We start from the raw sequence: 6741 nt of genomic DNA on the forward strand, positions 1-6741 counted from the left end.
AACTTTACTTGGGAAAAGTGCTGCCGTGCCTGTTCAAAAGCATGAGATCGCTACACAGTGCAAGGACCTAGATGAGGTCATTTCTAAGGCGGAAATCTGCACTGCCTTAGCGGAGCAGTTCAAGCTGCACGACTTGCAGGAGGCATCCATTGTAAGCCTTAGAAAGACGTATGGAGGTACACAGACGACGACCATCCGACTACCAGCAGAAGCAGCGCTCAAGCTGGATGTCGGAAAGGTCCGTATTGGATGCGTAATCTGGCGCCTTAGAAAGCAAATCTCATTGAAGAGATGCTTTAAGTGTCTCTTATACGGACATCCAGTGAGAGTGTGCACGCGTGGGGTTGATCGGTTGACCGATGCAGACGTTGTGGAGAAACAGGTCACATTGCTCGGGATTGTAATAAGCATCCCAAATGTATGTTGTGTGGTGAAAATCAGGGCCCTGACAGCGGGCATATTGCCGGAAGCGACAAGTGTCCCGAGTTTGAAAAGGCGCTAAATGCAGTAAGAAAATGAGGTTGATCCAAATCAATCAATCAAATCACCCACGTATCAGAAGTCCAAGTGGCTATAATAAGCGAACCTTATAGAAACTCTAGCAATAATGTATGAGTAACCGATCTAACAGGCGGGGGGGGGGGGGGCCTTGTGGGCATGCGGGGACCACTCATACGGAAATGTATGAGGTAGTCCACAAGGTGGTTCGTATGGGCAAAAATAGGCGGCATATACGTCTACAGCTGCTATGTTCCTCCAAGCCTGACGTTGGCTGAATTCGAGGACATGCTGGACAGATTGCTTATGGATGCAAAAAGACGGAAACCAAAAGTCATCACCGGTAGCTTCAATGCATGGGCCAGAGAATGGGCGCTGTCTCTTGGAGGGTTTCACGCAGTTAGATACCATATTGGCTAACGACGGTCAGGTTAATACTTACCGGAAAGGGGGATCCGATTCGGTTGTGAATTTGACATTTCTTATTCCTTGACTATCTCGCGATATGTGCTCGAACGTCAGTGAACAGTACACCCATATCACTATGGGCCAGGCAAGTCTTTGACGTGAAGAGCAAATCAAGCGATTGGAAATCTGCTCGTCCAAGAATGAGGAGAACGTCAACTTCGTCTGCGAAAGCAAATGACGAGCAAACATTCATAGATGTGTGGTTGGGCCAGGACACTATACCAGGTACACCCTCGGAATGAGCCCTCCATACCACAGTGTATCGCGAACGCATGCGACTCATCGCATCGACTTTAGATGTGGCTGTAATACCCCCAGTGACAACGAAAAAAATACTGGAGCTTTGCAGTAGGTTGGGAGACAACAAAGCGCCCGGCCTCGACGGCAAAACAAGCAAAACCCTGAAGCTAGCCGTTAAGTTGCATGCTTGGTGGATAGAATCTTTCCCGAGACATGGAAAATACAAAGGTTAATTTTGTTGCCTAAACCTGGTAAGCCTCCTGATGGACCATCTTCCTATAGATCTATATGTCTATTGGACACTATGGGGAAAGTGTTGGAGCAAATAATATACAACAGATTGCTCCAACCTGTAGAAAGTCTGGGAGGCTTATCAGGCCGACATTTCGGCTTCCGTACGGCCAGACCAACCGTCGACGCCATCAAACTGATCACTGGCTTAGCTGAAAATGTGATGCACGGAAGGACTGGCACTAGCAAGTATTGTGATGTGATTACTCTTGACGTGCAAAAATGCCAGTTGGAACATTATCAGGAGATTATTGGCGGCGATTGGTGTACTCAGTTACTTAAATGCCCTAGTCGACAGCTATTTAAAAGATAGAAGACTCTGGTACGACACAGACAATGGAACCAAAGAATACATTGTCTCCGCGGGTGTTCTACAGGGATCTGTGCTGGGACCGCTTTTGTGGAACATCATGTACAATGATGTCCTCAACGTGCCATTTGCTAGCGAGTCCACAATAGGGGATTACGCCGATGACATAGCGGTGATGGTTGTTGCAAAAGATCTGGCGGATGTGGAATTATATTCATCTGAAGCAATCACTGCTATAAAGAAGTGGAGGAAAAATGTAGGTCTTGCACTCGCGGAGGATAAAACAGAGGCGATGATTATCAAGAAGCGGTGAAAGGAAACCACTGCCGATATCAGAATTGTGAAGCATATCCTCACTTCAAAGCCAGCAAATAAATACTTTGGAGTGACGATAGATCTGAGGCAAATTTTCGAGTAACACATACAAAATTTTTACACCAAGGCGTCCAATGTTAGCATAGCCCTGGCAAGGATGATGCCAAATGTTGGGGGCTCGCAACGCACTCGTAGACTGATTATAGCTAGAGTGTTGAGGCCTATAATGCTCTACGCAGCGCCAATTTAGTCAACTACGTGGTATACCGCATGCAATGCTCAAAAGATGAGCACGATTTATAGAAAGAACGCCTTAAGAGTGTCGTGTGGTTATAGAACCATCTCGGCCGAAGCGGTCTATGCAGTAGCCGGAATGATGCCGATCGACATTTTGGCCGTTGAGATGTTACGTATCTTTGATGGACCCAATTCTTCCTCTGATCGGCACGTGAACAACGATGAAAGGGAGTAATCGTTAAGCAGGTGGCAGCAACGGTGGGAACGGGCGAAAAAGGGTCAATGGACCTACAAATTGACTCCCAACATAAAGGTGTGGACGCAGTGAACGCATGGTGAGATATACTATGATCTCACGCAGTTTCTCACGGGACATGGCGGTTGCCGTAAATACCTCTATAGGTTGCCATAAATACCTCTATAGGTTTAAACTGGGCAGCACATTCAACTGTCCCAGCTGCGATGGTATTCCGGAGGACCGGGAGCTTGTTTTCTTCTATTGCCCTAGATGCCCTGGGGAAAGGAGGAATCTAGAGAAGACACTGGGGCGAACAGTAGCACGAAAAAATATAATTGGGGGAATGTTTGCGTGTCATAAGAACTGAAAAGCAATGAACATAGTAGGGCGGATTCAGTGCCGGTTGAGAGAGGCGGAAGAGGCGAGAAAGGCGCGGCTGCGAATGCAATCAATAAGCGAAGGGAGAGGCTAGAACCATGTCTACCCCGCGACGAAATACTTTGGGGTGGTTTCGCGGGGAAGAGGACAGGAATTAGGTGGTGGCGTTAATGGATAAAAATCTCACGCTGGAACATATGTACCAGTCTCTTTGGAAGAGAAAGTCTATGACATTTTACTAATGCAGAAGCACACTTTGTCTGAAACAGACATTTTTCTGATGTCTGATACAAGGACAGACATTTACCTGACAAAATCACAAACGAAAAAGAATGTTGTGTTTGCTTTCAAGTGTTTTCTCATCACGAAATAATTCTTTAGCCTTGAAAATATCTTTCCAGTTTATATGTACATTATTTTTTTTGTCTATACCTGCAACGTCTTTTAATTTTCTTATTGGATATTAAGTCCGACTCCACTATACATACGTACAACATTATCATTAAGGGACCAATCCCAGCGAATTCTAATATTTCAATACAAAAAAATCGTATTCGCACTTGGAAATACTCGTATTAACAAAATACGTACTCGTACTCATAAATACGAATATGTTTGCATTCACATTCGAATGTACTTGTGTAAATCCCAAAATTTTCACTTTTTCTATGAATACGAATATATTCGTATTCATAGAACATCGTCGTACGAATTTATTCGTATTTACGAATATAAATATGCCCAACACTGCGTATACATTTTCGTGATCCAACTTTTGCTTAGTGGTGTGGGAACGATCTCTCTGACCGGAGAGCGGACATCTTGCATCATTCACGGGGGAATGTATAGAACTATTATCTCACGCGCAAGTTATCGGCTAAACCCCGCTATAAGAGTAGACTGACTGCAGGCGGATGACCGACCATAAGGGATGAAGATGTAAAAGTGGAGGTCGGTGGACATACGGTCGTATCAAAACCGGCTATCAAATACCTGGGGGTAATAATTGACACCAAATTGAGTTTTAGGGAGCACCTAGAGTATGCATGCCAAAAGGCAGCCAGTGCCACCACGGCACTTGCAAAAATGTTGCCAAATATTGGTGGGCCGAAACATTGCCGGAGGTTGGTGCTGGCCGGAGTGGTGCGCTCCATCCTGCTCTACTCGTCGCCTGTGTGGGCAGAGGCGCTTGCAAACTCTCAGAGACGGAAGCAGGTGAACTCGGTTTACCGGCGGATGGCTTTGAGGGTTTGCAGTGCTTTTAGAACCACATCAGATGAGGCAGTATTGGTGGTGGCAGGCATGATCCCGGTTGACATTCTGGCCAAAGAAATGAGTGTCCTGTACAATGCAAGACATATGGAGGAGCATGCACAGCGTAGAAATGCGGCAAGGTCAGAGTCGCTTGATCTCTGGCAACGCAGATGGGACGAGTCTGCGAAAGGTCGGTGGACGCACAGGCTCATTCCCAACATTAGGGTGTGGCTTGAGCGAAAACATGGGGATACCAACTACCACATTACCCAGTTCCTCACGGGACACGGTGGTTGCTATAGGCAGTATCTGCACCGCTTTGGGTTGGATGACTTTCCGAACTGTCCCAGATGCGATGGCATACCGGAGGATCCAGAGCATGTGATGTTTCACTGCCCACGATTTGCGATGGAGAGAAGGAGCTTAAACCAGGTGCTGGGCAGGAGTGTAACCCCGGAGAGCTTGGTTACTGAGATGCTGGAGTCCGAGGAGAAGTGGCTTGCGGTTGGCTCCGCAATCATCCAAATGCAGGAGGAGTTGCTGAAAGAACAAAGAAGGAGGAAAGCTGCAAATAGGAGAAGGATGAGTGCCTAAGGGCAAACCTACCCCGCGAAGTAATACCTCAATGGTGGTCCCGCGGGGCTGGGGCTGGAGAGACCGGGGGTGGTTTTTAGTGGGTGTGAATCCCACACGCGCCCGTTGTTGTTCCGCCGTTCGGGCGGTGGAGCTGCGGCGGACGTGTCTTTCTAAGATTTTCCACCTCCGTGTACGCACAAAAAAAAAAAAAAAAAAAAAAAAGGGATGAAGATGCTTGCTGCCGGAAGTCTTGCACTTATACTTTGATACCGGTGCTCAGAGGTGACGGTGAGGAAGACGGGACGGCAACCCTGTCGGCCAAACTAAAACCAAGTGGTCGAGGAGAACCTCCATAGTGGTGGCACCGGGAGACACTGTAATCACTTTGGTTTGCCGGCCGTGATGCAGTAGGCGAATGCTCCAAAGGCTTAATCAGGGCGGTCAGACCCGAGTCTGCACGGGGAATCTGAAGTTGCAAATTGGTCACTAAACCTCACCAGGGGTATACTGGTACCATGGGAACCGAGATAGCCCATGGACTCTCATACTTCGGGTGAACTCCCGTTGTATGTGAGTACAGCTCGGTTATTTGCGGTTAGCCTCCTAGTGGGAGCTTCATGGGGGTTGTTGGTTATGTTCAAGCGAGAAGAGACCTTCGGGCCTCGGCGTGGTGTTGCGTTTAAACACGGGTGCCGTACTCCTTAGTTCGCTGGAGATTTAGGTAGGTCTTGCATCCACCAGTATGAATGCTAAGCCATGCACTTGGTATAGACTGGTACCGTTGTTGCTTGTCTCAGCGGAGCTCTGATTGTGGCCACAAAATGAATCCGTGTCTTAAGACCATGGGATTAAGTTGTCCAGACAGGTGCTCACGTTAAACCGTCAAGGACTTAACTATACTTTGGTACCGCAACAATTCTCGGGAAGTGTCATTACAAATGGAATTCCATCTATCCATAACATCCGATGAAGTACCACCTGGCGTGGATGAAATGGCTTTAGTTATCGTAAGGGGTCATTCGCAATAAGACCAACCGACTGAGTGGCTAACCACTTTTTGATTTTAAATTCTTGTACGCACCAGACCGCGGCGGTGAATAGAGAGCAGCGGGCCAAACAAAGCGGCTAGCCTCCAACTTGACTATACACTAGACGATTGTATTCCGCGGCGACCATCTGTGGGCTTCCATGAGCTTCGACACGACGTATTTATCAACGGAATTTGGAATTTATGCGGACAAGCGCGTCTGGCGGTTAGCTGCGGCAGTCAACCGCCTAAACGATTGGCCACGAGTGCTTACAAACCCTAACAATTGGAGGATTATTTGCGATGATATTAGCTAAAATCATCCGCTGTCCAACAGGCTGATTTCAATTCTCGATCCTCGTGCACTGATTACATTAACACCCCTCGGATCGCAGCAATAGCAACTAAATCAAGGATCTCACTCTGACCCCGGTCAACGCAGACATCGTAAATGATTAAAAAATTGAAGAACGTTAATTAATTTGTATACATCGGAAGGGTTCTTTCTGCGACGGTGGCACTGAACTTGATATCACTTGTCGTATTAACAGGATTCCTGCTGGTTTACTCAAAATCTGGAAATGCAGTTATCCCAAGTCCTAGATCAAGTTGAGACTCTGAGATATGGAAGTAGCACAATGAAAGCGACCATCACTGTTACTCGAAGCCTCCAAAACTTCGTCAACAATTTTCTTTGTCGTGTCATCGGGATACACTGCCCTAATAAAATTTCAGCGAAAGTGGCAACGGATAAGTCACACATTGGGGAAAGGTTACAATTCCATTGTTGACCACTTCATGCAGTGGAATCTACCAATCTGCAATCTGGCCGAAAAATGTGTCGCCCCAGGAAAGCATGGTGCAGGAATGCAAACGTCTCGGCAAGTTCAGGAGAGAGCTGAAGCCCAT

This window comes from Hermetia illucens, chromosome 6, assembly GCF_905115235.1.
Source record: "Hermetia illucens chromosome 6, iHerIll2.2.curated.20191125, whole genome shotgun sequence".
NCBI classification, from domain to species: Eukaryota; Metazoa; Arthropoda; class Insecta; order Diptera; family Stratiomyidae; genus Hermetia; species Hermetia illucens.